This window comes from Salmo salar, chromosome ssa22 (genome assembly GCF_905237065.1).
Source record: "Salmo salar chromosome ssa22, Ssal_v3.1, whole genome shotgun sequence".
Taxonomy (NCBI): domain Eukaryota; kingdom Metazoa; phylum Chordata; class Actinopteri; order Salmoniformes; family Salmonidae; genus Salmo; species Salmo salar.
Window position 1 is genome coordinate 6233173 of NC_059463.1, and position 17073 is coordinate 6250245.

The following is a 17073-nucleotide window of genomic DNA, read 5'->3' on the forward strand; positions in this document are numbered from 1 at the left end:
TCGGCAAGTCAGTTAAGAACAAATTCTTAATTACAATGACGGCCTATCAAAAGGCAAAAGGCCTCCTGCGGGGGACGGGGGCTGGGATTAAAAATAAAAATAGGACAAAATACGCCTCACGACAAGAGACAAAACAGCACTACATAAAGACAGAAGCTGTTTTTCAGTCTCTCGTCCCCAGCTTTGATTCAGGAAAACCAGTGTTTTGAGTTGTGGCGTTGCAATCAACAGTCCCTTATCTCTGGTATATCTTTTCATGCATCATTCAAGACTTGGGGCTCTATTCAAATCTGTAAAGCTGAAGCGTTATAGATTCCGCAGTAGAAACGTAAAGGTATTTTTCAGATCGAGCCGACAAATGCTAAAGCGTGAAATGTTCCTTTAAAATTTGAATCGTGCAGTACAGCTGAACTTCTGCAATACGGATTGAATAGAGCCCGTAGTTTAAATTGCGTGCAGCACAATGTCTCAGGAAAGACTATCTGGGTTGTCAATATTCAGTAAAGAAAACAGTCGGCGCCCACAACCTGGACCTACAGGCCGTGGTGAAAACATTTGCACACAAAAATACAAGGCGACGCAGCTGCATACTGTAGCTACTATAGGCCTCTGCATTGAATATTTATTTAATTTACCTTGATTGAAGACCATTTGTGTAAGCTATTAGCCAGACAAAACCTGCTAAGTTCAACAATAAATAGTGGCTAAATGTATCCTTAAGCTGACTACTTTTTCCTCATTGTTAGGCTATTTGAGGTGTAATTTGTTTTATAGAAATAGTATAAATATCAGCCAAATACTGTATACAGCTATAGATAGGCTACACTGCATAATGAAAAATTCCATAGTAAGCTAATGTTTTGAGGGTGGACTGACTATTATTTGGCATTGACAGACTGGTTTTACGAACAACAACTTTCTATACAAGCTGGTAGAGAGTGAGGATGACTCATGTCATGCAGTTTCAGATAGGCTATAAAAGGACAGGTGTGTGTGTGTGTGTGTGTGTGTGTATGCATGCATGCATGCATGCATGTATGTATAGGTTGCTGATTAGTATGCTGTTTTATAGAAAATGAATTTTACAATCTGCAACATTTGAATTTCTAACTTTAGTTACTGAAAAAGTAAATCCATTATTCCAGAGAAACTGTTATGCCAGTGGTACTTGGTTGTTTTTCTAAGAAAAACTATTGCGCAACTGTACCATCTTCAGTATCTTCACTACACTGCTGCCCCCCCCCCCCCACCACCCCCACAGAAAAACAAGAATCTCTGACATCAAGCTCCATATAAGGGCATATTGTGATGTTTCTACAAAGCAAGGTTTCCCCCATGAGGGTGCACATGTGCAGCTGTTACCCATCTCTGCTGCTGTGGCAGTCAGCTACATAAAATAATTAGATCAAATAAATCAAATGTTTTAGGTGAAAAAGTACACATTTCCTAATAGTACTTGACAAAAATAACTTATTTGCCTGTATGCTTTCAATAAAACAATACATTTGTCCATAGTTCGCAAATTTGTGAATCATGCATTCACTGACAGAGCAGTGACGTGTGTTTTGACACACACACACACACACACACACACACTATATATAAAATCCCAGCCCCTGTCCCCGCAGGAGGCCTTTTGGTAGGCTGTCATTGTAAATAATAATTTGTTCTTAACTGACTTGCCTAGGGAAAAAGGTTAAATAAATAAAAATTGTTAAAAGAATGAGGCCTGCATCCAGCAAAGTCACGTGACCCGTTTTTGCAGCTGTCTCAGTTCTGCACCCCAGGAAGAGAGGGACAACTCAACTGAACTAGTTTTAAAATGTATGGAATCACTGGGATTTGAATTTCAGGATTTGGGGTAAACTTCTCCTTTAACCAGAGGTAGAGCAGGTGAGGTAGAGCAAGTGTAGGGCTATAGGACAGCATGCCTCACAACAAAGTGTCTGCAGGACATGCCCTTTAAGCCAGTGAGGTAGAACACAGCTACTAATTGGTGCTGGCAAGGCTAGCGTGCTTGGGGACAGTACAGGAAATGCTGTGTCTTTTAGCCATTGAGGTAGAATGACCGTCACACTACAGTCTGTAATGCAGCACTAGATGGCTCAATGCGGGAAGGACAAACATTCCACCAAAATACACACACACATTACTATCTCAATGTACCTGTACTAGCAGAAATAGATGACAATACTATACTTCTGCTTTGGGTATCCACTGCCGTGTGCACTCTGAGGAACTAGTAACTGGATGTATAATATATTCTGTCTCTGTAGTTAGGGTATAAAACTAACTTCTGCATGATTACTCCAACACCATGATTTAGAGATTTCTCTTCTCGTTAAATATTGAAACCTTCGATGCCCGGGAGGCTCAGCTTGTAGACTAGTAGAAGATCAAATCCATGACGATTGCGATCAAAGCAGTTCCACTTCAACATGATATCTAGCCTGTTTATTTTTCAGTAGCAGAAAGCTTATTTCCTTGCTGCTATGTTCAACACACACACACGTTCTCTCTCACACACACACACACACAATCCACACACCCGCCCGCTGACCAAACCCAGTGCTTTTATGTTCTGTGTTTCTATTCAGATTGCAACATGTTGGTTGATAATGACCCGTGCTTTGTAAAAATGTCCTCTCCACTCTAAGCCATGCCTAGGCCTGTTCACTTACCATGCAGTGATTATGCTCTATCAGTTATCTGATTACAACAAGCATGTTGGAAGGCTTCCTGAGGTGTGTGTGTGGCCATTGTTCCTGTGTGATTATGGCTCTGCCAGCATGTGTGTGTGAGCACTGTGTTTGTGTGGGCAGTGGGCACAGTGTATTGTGTCTGATGGCCCATCCCAAAAGGTAGCTGATAGCCAGTGCAGATGCGGAGAGAAACAGCAATAGAAACCTTTCAAGACGTCCCCACACATCAAACATTTAAGGGCTACACTACCCAAAGTGCCAGAGAAAAGTGCCAGAGAGCGGTACATATTACCAAAGGCACATTTAGCCACAACAACAAAAAAGACATGGCCAATATTATACCAGGTTTATGATGTTATCATCTTGAGCGAATCACACCCTAAAGAATGTTTGATTCGGAAGAACACCACAAGCAAAATGCGTACAGTGTAAGCAAAACCAACCAAGCTCCAGGCAACAATTTACATTACCAGTAATGCTGTAATTACTCTAGTCTAGTAGGCTACCAACATAGCATAGTGAGCTACTTCAGTAGGCTAATTAGCAGTGGCATAAAGTACTTAAGTAAAAATACTTGAAAGTACTACTTAAGTAGTTTTTGGAGGTTTATATTTTTTGGGACAACTTTTACTTGACTACATTCCTAAAGAAAATAATATATGTTTTACTCAATTCATTTTCCCTGGAACCCAAAAGTAAAAAAACAAAAACATTTTGAATGCTTAGCAGGACAGGAGAATGGTCCAATTCACACACATCAAGAGAACATCCCTGGTGATCCCGTCTGCCTCTTATCAGGCAGACTCCCTAAACACAAATGCTTTGTAAATTATGTCTGCGTGTTGGAGTGTGCCCCTGGCTATCCGTAAATTAAAAAAACAAGAAAAATGGTGCCATCTGGTTTGCTTAATATAAGGAATGTGAAAATATTAATAGTTTTACTTTTCATGATTAAGTATATTTTAGCAACTACATTTACTTTTGATACTTAAGTATATTTAAAAATCAAATACTTTTAGACTTTTACTCAAGTAGTGTTTTACTGGGTGACTTTCACTTTTACTTGAGTCATTTTCTATTAAGGTATCTTTACTTTTACTCGAGTATGTCAATTGGGTACTTTTTCCAACCACTGCTAATTAGGCTACTCTGTAATTGCATTCTAGTAGTTTTTTGTCATTAGCCAACACAAGTGGAATAAAGCAGTCTATTGGGACAAGAACACTATTCTACATTGACCAATATAAAGCCTATGTTAAACTGCCAAACCGCATAATAGTCTAAATACAAAACAGACGAACCTCTCTCTTGTGAGCTACTTTAAAAGAATGAATACTGGAATTTATCTGAACATTATCATAAAATGCCCATGGCAGTCTTTCCCCCATCGAACGTGTGGGTCTGTGACTTCTGGAACGAGTAGAAACAAAATCTTTCAAATTGAAATGGACAATCATCCTTCTTTCGGGTCCTTCCTCCCTACACCTTACGAACTGGTGTAGCGAACACTGTTGCCTCTTCAAATCCCAAGTGGCCAGCCAACAACATACAAGTAGGCTTGAAACAATCTTGATATCTAGTGCAGAAATCAGTATGTGTTCATTTTCTAGAATCTGGGCAACATTTGTGGAGCCAGCAACGGCAAATTAGAATTGGTTACGGTAATGTAGCGGTAAAGCTATAGACTTGCCTTCTTGGCACCCTCCCAATCCCGCTATCCTCACTGCTCCGAAAATACCTCCTTTCTTTCCGCTGTTTCATTTGAATCAATCGAACAGAAGACCTCCAACCAAAAACGGATAGCATTTGTAAAATAATGTTGCACTCACCGACTGTTACTTGGTTTTCATTAGTTCCAATTTCACTCACTGGGATAAGCGTGCAGCAGCGTTTAGCGTCCTGTAGCTAACTAGTAGCGTCACAGAAGAAAAGCCAGGGTGGCTGGGCAGGCAAGAAGGCTATAGCAGCTCTGTCGCTAGTTGCCTCCCCCTGCAGATATGAGAACGCCCCTAGCGAGAAGTCACTTCTCGAGGGCGGGCCTGGCGACGAGGCGACGAGAGAAGGAGGAGACCCGAGTAAAATGCAGACAGACAACACATATGGAGTGCAGCGGTGGGGGAAAAAAAGTACCCAATTGTCATACTTACAGCAAAAGTAAAAGTAAAGATTCCTTAATGGAAAATGACTCAAGTAAAAGTGAAAGTCACCCAGTAAAATACTACTTGAGTAAAAGTCTAAAAGTATTTGTTTTTAAACGTACTTAAATATCAAAAGTACATGTAATTGATCAAATATACTTAAGTATCAAAAGTAAAAAAATATATATAAATAATTTCAAAGACCTTATATTAAGATAACCAGATGACATAATTTTCTTGTTTTTATTTATTTACGGATAGCAAGGAGCATGCTCCAACACTCAGACATAAATTACAAACGAAGCATGTGTTAGAGTGAGTCCACCAGATAAGAGGTAGTAGGGATGACCAGGGATGTTCTTTTGATAAGTGTGTGAATTAGACCATTAAAAGTTGTAAGAAATATAGTAAGGAAAGTACAAATAACCCAAAAATCAACTTAAGTAGTACGTTACGCCACTGATGGAGTGAATGTAGCAACCAGATTTTGGATACATTACAAACAATTCAAAGGTACTCTCAGGTAAGCAATTATAAAGCAATATCTCTGTACTGTAGCTCAACTTCTGTGACTTAAATTGAAAGACATTAATACCACAGAAGATAATAATTAATTCTAAGCACCCTAACTTTACTGGCTAAACCCCAGAAGAGAAGAAAAAGGCAGTGAGTCAATATCTCAAAGCCCATGAAAATTAAATGAGATATGCATTATCTCTCTGGCCCTATTCCCACTACTTGAGATGGAGAGTCTGAGGAGCGGAGTGGCAAAAGAGATTTAAACTTTTAAATTCACGTTACATCCTTGCCTTACCTTTTCATTGTGGCTGGCAACGCGACATTCTAGGTGCGCAGCTCAAATTGAGCCCCACAGTGGACACCTTTAAAACCTAGCAGTCAAACACGGAAATGGTTCCAAACGTTTTTTCACTATTCATTTGATCCATTGTGGGTTTTAGAAAGACTTCAAATAAGGGCTGTGTTTCGTGTAGGATTACCCTGGCTTGATGTTTTGATAACGTGTAAATTTGTTTTGGACAAAGTGACTTTTATCCCTATATTCCACTCTATTTACTCTCAGATTCAAAAATGCTAATTGGCATCAAAGTAGACATCATGCAAGACTACAAATCCCTGCAAGCTCCTGCACATCATCTACTAGCTACCTTGATTCAAAACGAAATATATATATTGAGCATTTTAATTTACTGTTCACTGTTCCTAATAGCAGTAGCAGTCAGATATTTATGTGCCATGAATACTAGGCTAGTTTTTTTGCAAATAACTTATATAGCTAGCAAGCTACCTAGATTATATTAGTAACATACTCTTATTTTACCAGATCCTTGTCTCCTTCAGCCAGTGGAGGTCTTTATTTAATCCCTTATAAGTTCTGCCAACACTATGAACAGGGTGAAGTATAATTAAAATCATGGTGTCAGAATGCCCTGCTGTATTGAAGCATCTCTCTCTCTCTCTCTCTCTCTCTCTCTCTCTCTCTCTCTCTCTCTCTCTCTCTCTCTCTCTCTCTCTCTCTCTCTCTCTCTCTCTCTCTCTCTCTCTCTCTCTCTCTCTCTCTCTCTCTCTCTCTCTCTCTCTCTCTCTCTCTCTCTCTCTGTGTGCTGGAGTCAGAGCAGATCCCCACCAGCTGCAGCCTGTTCCATAATCAAGACCTCTACAAATACTCAGTCCTGCCACTTCCACACTGCCAGATCGTAATCTCTGCTCAGTCAGTCTACAGTTCTAGCTGTTTGTTACTGTTCAGATCCTGTTATCATGTTGTGCCTGTTTTCCTTGCTTGATGCTGTTTTCCTATCCGCTACAGTTCTGCCCGCTCTGACTCTGGTCCCTGTCTCCAGTCCCACATCTCGTAATCCTGCTACTCTGTCCTGGATCTCCCACTCTACTACTCCCTTGGATTCCCCTCCGGACTTGCTTTCCCTGTCCCAACCTCTCTCACTCCAGCCTCAGCCTCCGCACCTGGTTTCCTGCAACCCACCTGAGCTTCCCCTGGCCTGCACTCCATCTCCCCCTGTGTTGCAATAAAATACCTTGGTTACTTCATCCCAGTTTCCTCATCTGAGTCTGCTCTTGGGTTCCCCTGTTCCACTCTGCGTAACACATGTTCTGTTGCAGATTCAACGCTAGATTAAGGAATTGCAGAATGTTTTTAAATGGTCGAATTAATACATTAAATTCCAATAATTACATTGTTTTAAAGAAATCAAAATAGTGAACAATGCATACATGACTTTTATACATAACATATAAACATCTGAATTTAAGTAAACATTAAATGATTTATTCCTCGATGTCACAAACCTGAGACATCGAAGAACATCATATGAACTATTATTACTATCCTAGAGCGCACAGATTCTTCAGATTTTCCATTTTAGGAATTAGACCAGCACAAGTAACACAACATGTAAAACAGCATATTGGGATTTTGCTGGGTGAGTTATGAATAGAAAAGCTGGATGCTTAAGGTAGGTTTAATATAAAATACTAGATCAACTCCATCAGAATGAGAAACACACTTAATACACTCGAAACAAAGAAGCCATGCCTAAACGCAGCTATATCAACACCCTTCTTGTCAAGGTCCATGTTGCTACTGTCAACTGTGAGGAGCACATTTACCATTGCATTCAGTTTGAACCCCAGAATAAGGAGGACAGCATTAAACAGGTGAAAAAAAGTATTTAAAAAAAAGTATATATATAAAAAAATAATAAAATAGAGTACACCACAACACTTTTACACGTGTTACTGAGTCTAGATGTTATCAAATCAGAAGAACAAGTGAAGGAAGCAGCATAGTGAAAAGGGTTGAAGGTAGGGCATGTTTAATGAGATAAGATGGGGAATTTCAAAGTGTCAAAAATTGAGGGACCATGGGGCATTAAAGGCATAGTGTGGAATAAGGGGTAGCTAGAGAAAAGGTTTCCCATGGAATAAACTTAAAATGGGGAGCTGGTGTGCTTCTGCACCCCTTTTAGGTCATTGTCACAAAAATCTGGCCCATGTCCAGTCATACTCAAGGTCTCAGCCCATGTCCCTCGACGTTATTCCGTCACAGTTGCAGTATTCAAATCGTGGTCATCGTATGTCTGTGAATCACAACATTAAAGGCGATGAGTGATCACAGCATTTCCTCAAATTGTCTATGGACTCAATACAACTTAAGCATTGAGGACAGAATTTTATTGACAACATGGTGGTTTACACTATGTCTACTGTGTGTGAATGATGGAAGAATCTTACCCCAGCTGTAGGTCCATTTGAGTGTGTGTGGTCACTTAGGCCTGCACATCAACCAGTACTGGGATTATTGGAAACTTGGGATGCTTGCTTTCAAAGTGTTCCTTGCAAATCTTTGGGTATGCATCTATAAAGGTCAAGTACAAAATTGAGAAAGTTCATCTGTGGCTTAGATTGAATTTAAAGTTGACACATTATAAACTAAGCAATATGATCCAACAAACTACTACCTATATGAAAAACTGACTGTACAACCCAGGCCAGTACAATAGCCTACACATGGAGAGGAACCTAAAGGTACATACAGTACCAACCAATATTACTCACCGACAGACCGGGCAGGTGTGGACCAGTGCTGCCTTGGCTGCAGTCCTCTGGTTCGCAGCTGCTCCCTTCTTAGCAGCCGCCACCTTGGCATCAGTCAACAAGGTCAACTTCAACTTAAGAGTGGAGCAGGAGTTAGATATTAATACACCCCCTCCCCCCCAAATTGTACCTATAGTTCAGAATAATGACTTAAATGGGTGGACAGCTCCATATCTTAATGGCAGGAGTGTGAATAAGCTTTTGTTCCAGCCCAGCCCCATACCTGATTACAAGTCATAGCCTATCGCCGTGATTCGGTATGTTGATTATTTAAGTCAGGTGAGCTGGGCTGGGAGAAAACCCTTTACACACTCCTGCAATGACTGAAACAGACCAAAGCAGGAGAATAGTGTTCCAGGTTGAAACTGTTTACCTAGTTGAGAGGTGATAAGTCAGGCACAAACATTGGTTCTGGAAAAGAGAAGGTGAAAATAAGGTTTGCAATTTGGCATCACTAACATGACAGTAATTCTACCTCAAAAACAGTTCATTTAAAACCCATCATAGCAGGTATGACTAAATAAGGTTACACAACCTTGCCTACTAGATATACGAATGATCTGATGTCCAGAGGGTAACAAGGGAAAGGGGGATACCTAGTCAGTTGTACAACTGAATGCATTCAACTGAAATGTGTCTTCTGCATTTAACAGCAAACATACCAATGTTTTCCTGCAGTAAAGTATGCACACTGTTGACTCGAGAAGATGAATCAGTTAATCTCTGAAACCTCTCAAAAAGCCAGACTAAAATAATACAGCTAGTTTGTGTAGCTACAAGTCAAGTAGTACTTGAAGTAGGCTACCCACCACTCACCCACAGACACAAACATTATCAAGAATGCCTAGCCCTAGCTTCACCATCTAAGTTAGCTAGCTAGTTATCTAGCAAGCTAGATGGTTGGTTTATAAAAGTCAATGAAAGGGAAATCGTTTTTATGAATTTCTCATGCATTTAAATGGCTAGACAAATAGACAGCTAATTTAGCCATCTAGCCAGGCTACTGTTGCTAACTACCTAACAATGAGCTAGCTAGCTAAATAACAGCCATTTTCAATTAAAAATTTAACCAAGACAGTTCACAGAATTGTAAATTTAAACAAATTTAGCCAATTTATTTATAGTTAATCCAGAGAGTCTTACCTTTTCCTCGATCCGGCAGTCTCGTCCAGATCATCATGGCCCTGGTGAGTAATGTGAAGGTTGAGATAGACATTTGTAGTTCTGTATGATAGCCACATTAACAGCTAATTAGCATTTCGTTTTGGGGGGCTAAATACAGGCGAATATATATTGATAAAAGTCCCCTTATTAAAACAACACGCCAGAGCAAGCCTACATAAAACACAGCCCTTATTTGGAGTATATCTAAAATTCACAATGGATCAAATTAAATGTGGAAAAATTATTGGAAATATTTCTGTGTTTGGCCGCTAGGTTTTATGGGTATTATGACTCTGTGGTAGACTATTGACCGCAAATATCACAGTAGCCACTAACTATTTAACAATCTGAGCAACTTTTCTTCTAAAACATATTACAATATTGAATAATGCAACCAAACCATATTACACTTTCAAATAATGCAACAATCCACGAGCATGTGCAGACAGGTAAATGGTTTATTTTCTCGTCCGTACACATTAAATTTGCTAACAATACACTGTGCAACAACTCAATTCACCCTTGCCCTCTTTAAACAACACCATTTTTGAAAACTTTTGCAAAGGTTAAAGTCTACAAAATGCAGTTCACTCTATTTGATACAGATTCTACTTTTCGAAACAGAAAACTGTTTGGAGATCAAATGTTTCATCAATGAGAAAATTTGCCGAATGTCTGACAAAATCCATTTAGCTCCGTCTCCTCCCACTGCCGCCACTGGGCTTCCTCTCATCACTGTATGTGACCGACCGGCTCGTTTCGGTTTTATGTAGCAAAATTTGAAATAGTGTTTTTTACATTGGATAAAAGTACTCAGAGCTAGAAAATTGTATATCATACACTACAGTTGAAGAACAATGGGAAAGTAATTCTGCTTTGAAAGTTGATAAACTTGTAACCTCACTTTTGAGAAAATGGCATTTGAACGTTTTAGTACACATACTGGAGAGCTCCTCTTTGTCTACACCCATTCAGCATCGTTCACACCCTCTTAAGATTTAGCCCCCCCAACTCTTTAAGGAGCGTTCAGAGCGCACACTGAATGCTCTGGCCGAGGAGTAGGGTTGATCCGAGCTTTCTGTCCTATTACACTATTACCCAAGCTAACTGGCTAACGTTGGCTAGCTTGCTAACCATTATAATCTCCCTAACAGAGCTGGTTAGGCTGTTTTAGTGTTTTTATTCGACACAAACCTTCAAATAGGTATGTAATGACACAATATATAAACTCTTTATAATGTTTTATTTACATTTTAGAGGTGATAAGTTGGACAGATCGGGTGAAAAAAGCAGTTTCCCCACACGGCTTATCTCCCTCTTTCCCTATCACGCAGTAGGTTTCACTTCCCCACCCGTCATTTTTAAAAAGGCCAGACGAAGCTCATTGCCTTCTTCAATTATGCAGAGACGGGCAGCATGAAGGTCTCATCATTGATTTTGCTGGAAATGGGAGAAATTGTGCTTTACAATGGTATTCATATTACAGTTGACCTGGAAGTATTGCATTTTTGGGGCGCTAGAATAAGGTCAATTGTACGTTACAGTGCGATGTACAGAAGTGCGTTAGCTTACAGTAGCTAGCTAGCTAAACAATGAGCCATAATCCTAATTCATGACATTACTACCCTTAATGAATTTACAGGTAGCTAATGAACCATGTTCAATCTTAGCTAGCTAACATTAGGCTATAACTAGCAAACCAAATAGCTCTGGGATACGAATAATATTACTACACAGATCATACACGTAACATTAGGTCGCTGACCTAACAACAGCACTCAAGCACCAAAGTTAACTTGCTAACGTTGGTGTCACGTCCTGGCCAGTATAAGGTTAATTGTTTTTGTAGTTTGGTCAGGACGTGGTAGAGGGTATTTGTTTTATGTGGTTCGGGGTGGTGTGTTTGTGTAAAGGGTGTTTGATTTAGTATTTCCGGGTTTTTGGTTGATGGTCTATGTGTTTGTATTCTATGGTTAGTCTGGTGTGTGTGTTTCTATGTTTGGTTAATTGGGGTTGGGACTCTCAGTTGAAGGCAGGTGTTGTCTATCTGCCTTTGATTGAGAGTCCCATATATTAGGGTGTGTTTGTGTGTGTGATTTGTGGGTGATTGTTCTGTGTTGAGCCTATGCTTTGCAGACTGTCAGTTTATCGTTCGTTTTCTTGTTTGTTGTTTTTGTATTCGTGTTGATTTAATTAAATGTTCAAAATGAACAACTGCACACCTGCTGCGTATTGGTCTACCTTTTCTGATGACGATTTCGCATTATCGTCAGAAGACGAAGATACTTGTGACAGAACCACCCACCACTCAAGGACCAAGCAGCAGAAGAAGGAGCAGAGGGAATTCGAGTTGGACTGGCGGGAGAAGTGGACCTGGGAGGAAGTTCTGGACGGGGCCGGACCTTGGCACCAGGCTGAGGATTATCGCCGCCCGCAGTGGGAAATTGAGGCAGCCAAGGCAGAGAGGCGGAGGTACGAGGCCAAGTACGCGCTGAGGGAGAAGCACGAGAGGCACCCCCAAGAAATGTTTTGGGGGGGGCACACGGGTAGTTTGGCTAGGCGTAAGAAGAGCCGGAAGCCAGCTACCCGTGGTTATATGGAGGAGCGTATGGGGTGGAGAGCGCTATGTTTCGCTGAGGAGCGCACTATTTCACCCATACGCACGCACAGTCCGGTGCGCGTTATTCCAGCCCCTCGCAGGTGCCGTGCTAGAGCGGGCATCCAGCCTGGTAGGAGGATGCCTGCGCAGCGCATCTGGTCGCCGGTACGCCTCCGAGGACCAGGCTACCCAACTCCCGCTCTACGCACGGCTACCATCAGGCCCCTGCACAGCCCAGTCTGCCCTGTACGAGCACCCCGCTCGTACAGGGCTACTAGTTCCATCCAGCCAAGACGGGTTGTGCAGGAGGTAAGATCGAGACCGACTGTGCGCCTCCATAGCCCTGGGTTTCCAGCTCCTGTCTCTCGTGCGGACCCAGAAGTGCGTCAACCCAGTCCGACTCGTCCTGTTCCCGCTCCCCGCACTAGCCTGGAGGTGCGTGTACATAATCTGGTAAGCCCAGTACCAGCACCACGCACCAGGCTACAAGTGCGTCAACCCAGCCACGCCAGTCAACAGTCGTCACCAGAGCTGCCCGCCAGTCAACAGTCGTCACCAGAGCTGCCCGCCAGTCAACAGTCGTCACCAGAGCTGCCCGCCAGTCAACAGTCGTCACCAGAGCTGCCCGCCAGTCAACAGTCGTCACCAGAGCTGCCCGCCAGTCAACAGTCGTCACCAGAGCTGCCCGCCAGTCAACAGTCGTCAGAGCTGCCCGCCAGTCAACAGTCGTCAGAGCTGCCCGCCAGTCAACAGTCGTCAGAGCTGCCCGCCAATCAACAGTCGTCAGAGCTGCCCGCCAGTCAACAGTCGCCAGAGAGGTCAGACTGCGCTGAACTGCCGGAGTGGCCAGACTGCGCTGAACTGCCGGAGTGGCCAGACTGCCCTGAACTGCCGGAGTGGCCAGACTGCCCTGAACTGCCGGAGTGGCCAGACTGCCCTGAACTGCCGGAGTGGCCAGACTGCCCTGAACTGCCGGAGTGGCCAGACTGCCCTGAACTGCCGGAGTGGCCAGACTGCCCAGACTGTCCCGAGTTGCCAGACTGCCCAGACTGTCCCGAGTTGCCAGACTGTCCCGAGTTGCCAGACTGCCCAGACTGTCCCGAGTTGCCAGACTGCCCAGACTGTCCCGAGTTGCCAGACTGCCCAGACTGCCCCGAGTTGCCAGACTGCCCCGAGTTGCCAGACTGCCCCGAGTTGCCAGACTGTCCCGAGCTGCCAGACTGCCCAGACTGTCCCGAGCTGCCAGACTGCCCCGACAGCCTGGAACGGCCTGAGCCGGAGCCACCTCCAGAAATAGGTGGGTTGGGGAGGGGGGGTGTAGCACAGTGCCGTCGTTGACGGCAGCCACCCTCCCTTCCCTCCCTTTAGAAAAGGGGAATTTTTTTGGTGTTGCTTGGGGTTATTTTTTTGTTAAGGTGCTTCTGGGGTAGCACCTTTAAGGGGGGTACTGTCACGTCCTGGCCAGTATAAGGTTAATTGTTTTTGTAGTTTGGTCAGGACGTGGCAGAGGGTATTTGTTTTATGTGGTTCGGGGTGGTGTGTTTGTGTAAAGGGTGTTTGATTTAGTATTTCCGGGTTTTTGGTTGATGGTCTATGTGTTTGTATTCTATGGTTAGTCTGGTGTGTGTGTTTCTATGTTTGGTTAATTGGGGTTGGGACTCTCAGTTGAAGGCAGGTGTTGTCTATCTGCCTTTGATTGAGAGTCCCATATATTAGGGTGTGTTTGTGTGGGTGATTGTTCTGTGTTGAGCCTATGCTTTGCAGACTGTCAGTTTATCGTTCGTTTTCTTGTTTGTTGTTTTTGTATTCGTGTTGATTTAATTAAATGTTCAAAATGAACAACTGCACACCTGCTGCGTATTGGTCTACCTTTTCTGATGACGATTTCGCATTATCGTCAGAAGACGAAGATACTTGTGACAGTTGGCTAGCTTGCTAGCTACTTCCAGACACAAATGAGAGAACAGTTCACTGACCATTTTACTCACACTAGCAGAGCTGGTTAGGCTGTTTTTATGTTATACAGAGCGTTGGTGACATCAACTGTGCTGCTGGCAAAAATGTAATTATGCTTTTTTGCCAACGTTTACTGACAACAGCCGTATTCAACAGGTGTTGAGCTTTCGTAAATTCATAAATTATTCTGCGCTCTGGCACACTCAGACGAGAGTTCTCTGAAATCGGAGTAGATAGCCAGAGCAAATTTACCAGCTACGTCTATCAAAAGTTGTAGCAGTGACATCATGAACATATTGGTTACTTGCATAGTGGAGTCTTTTGTTAATACATGTAGCTAGCTAGCTATCTAAACAATGAACCATAATCCCAACTCATGCCATTACTACCCTGCATGAATCTACAGGTTGCTAACCAACCAGGTTCAATGTTAGCTAGCTAATATTAGGCTATATCTAGCAAATCAAATAGCTCTGAGATACGAATAATATTACTACACAAATCATACACGTAACGTTAGCGAGCCAGCCAGCTAACGTTAGCTAGCTATCTAACAGTACACTTTAACTGGAAATGAAAATGACTGACAAAATTAGAAATGTGTAATATCTGAAAATGTAACTAGCTAGACTATCTTACCCGTATACATGAATGGATGCTTCTCCCTCTGTCACGGAAGCTATGGTTGCCCTTAGTTTGAAGATGTAATCCGGAGACAGGTGTTTTCTCCATCTCCTTAGCTATCATACTCTAATTCCATTGATTTCAAAACTCGGTCGTCCAGAATGTGGAGAGCAACACATATGCAGTTTTACTACGTGATTACCTACTACACATACTGACCAGCTCAAATAGACAGAAGCATGCTACATGGCAGACCAATCCGAACTCATCTCTCGGCATGTCCAGCCCACTCATTTTCTCAGCCAATCATGGCTAGCAGGAAGTTTGCTCGTTTTTTCTGTGGCTAAACAAACTAGGCTCGTAATTTAACAATTTTATTTGTATTCACAGATGTCATAGAAGTTTGTTTTTAAGGCACATGAAAGTTCTCATGTTCCAGAAGGCATTTCTGCCAGAAAAAAAAGCATTTTGAGAAGAAAAAAAAAGTTTACATTTAAATGGCTCTTTTGTGAAGTAGTGACGCGTGACATACACCTAGTTTCCTGAAACTAGTCACATATTTGGTACTGAGTGGAAACGCCAACCAGATGCTTTACATTTATACATCCAGTGAAATATATGGCTCAATATGTATAATGATCAAGTAATGTTAGCATATCAATAATGAATGTTTAGCCCTCCTATACAAATATAAAGGTACAGTAACATTATCATAGTGTCATTAATATTATAATGTAGGCTACACAGCTAGGTAACATTAGCTAGCTAGCTAAACAAAATAATTGCTGCATCCTCACATAAACACGCTGGCAGTAGCTGAATGCTGACGTTTAGCTGAACCATAGCTAGATAGTAGCTCTTAGGCTTAACTACCATATTAAAGTTACCTTAGAACAAACCAGGCTTCATTTTGTCAATATCATGGAAGTCATTACATGACGTTAAAGCAAATTGAGACTGAAAACTTTGATAATTCCCTGGGGAGCTGCTTCTTGCCTGGATCTCGTGGCTCAGTGCAGTCAAGCAGAAAATGAAAAATACTTGAGATTTTAAGCTATGGGGACAATTTCAGAATTAAACAGGCTCAGGCTCTATGAATTAAACAATTTCAGGTACAAACTCAATAAAACAAGTCAACTTACTGTTGAATTAGGATAGTACGATACACAAGGTGCAATTTCGAAGCTTAGTTGTGCATCAGCAGTTTTCCTCTTGTTATACACTGAGTATACATGGACTGATCAGGTGAACCCAGGTGAAAGCTATGATCCCTTATTGTTAAATCCACTTCAATCGGTGTACATGAAGGGGAGGAGACAGGTTAAAGAAGGATTTTTAAGTCTTTAGACAATTGAGACATGGATTGTGTGTGTGTGCCATGGGCAAGACAAAATACTTAAGTGCCTTTGAATGGGGTATGGTAATAGGTGTCACGTCCTGACCAGCAGAGGGAGTAATTGTATTAGTTTTGGTCAGGACGTAGCAGAGGGTTTGTGTTTTGTATGTATTTCTACGTTCTGTCTAGTTTAGTTTTTCTATGTTTAGGATTGGGTGTTGGACTCTCAATTGGAGGCAGGTGTTTCTAGTTGCCTCTGATTGAGAGTCCTACATATAGGTGTGTGTTTGGTTTGGTATTTTGTGGGTAGTTGTCTTTAGCACTGCTGTTAAGTGTATAGCCTGTTAAACTGTCGGTCTGTCATTCTTCGTTTTGTTGTTTTGGTGTTCACTTTATTTAAAGTAAATATTCAAGATGAGCATCCACAGTCCTGCTGCGTTTTGGTCCTCTCTACCCGAAGACAGCCGTTACAGAACTACCCACCACAAAAGGACCAAGCAGCGGAGTAAGGAGCAACTGTGCGAAGTAATGAAGTCAACATGGGCCAGCATCCCTGTGGAACACTTTCGACGCCCTGCAGAGTCCATGCCGCGACAAATTGAGGCTGTTCTGAGGGCAAAAGGGGATAGGATTGAAACAAACAAGTCAGCCTATAGGGAGGAGGTAAGTGAACTGGCAACAGGAGTTGATTGTTGACGTCAGGAAGCAGAGGAGGGAACATGCCCCGATCCACATCAACGGGACTGCAGTAGAGAGAGTCAGCAGTTTTAAGTTCATCGGTGACACACATCCACACACGTGAGCGCACACACACACATTCATGCTACACACAATGAACTCCTTTGTTTTGCTGAAGTTGAGGGATAGGTTGTTGTCCTGGCACCACCATGCCAATTCACTTACCTCCTCCCTATAGGCTGACTC

General features: G+C 42.3%; 1 protein-coding gene and 1 long non-coding RNA gene across 4 annotated transcripts in view; both read right to left on the bottom strand.

Moving 5' to 3' along the window:
- ppp1r16b (protein phosphatase 1 regulatory subunit 16B) overlaps positions 1-4687 on the bottom strand; it is a 107249-nt gene extending 102562 nt beyond the window's left edge. For 2 of the 3 annotated variants that reach the window (XM_014165825.2, XM_014165824.2), the window contains exon 1: positions 4532-4687. The gene's annotated coding sequence lies outside the window, so the exon portion shown is untranslated. 3 annotated transcript variants of the gene reach the window in all.
- Positions 4688-6506: 1819 nt separating this feature from the next.
- On the bottom strand, positions 6507-8537 carry LOC106582611 (uncharacterized). The gene is made up of 3 exons (XR_001323345.2): positions 8432-8537; positions 8108-8231; positions 6507-7953 (listed from the first exon to the last, which is right to left on the bottom strand). It is a non-coding gene; the product is annotated as an uncharacterized lncRNA (long non-coding RNA).
- Between the last annotated feature and the right edge of the window lie 8536 nt (positions 8538-17073).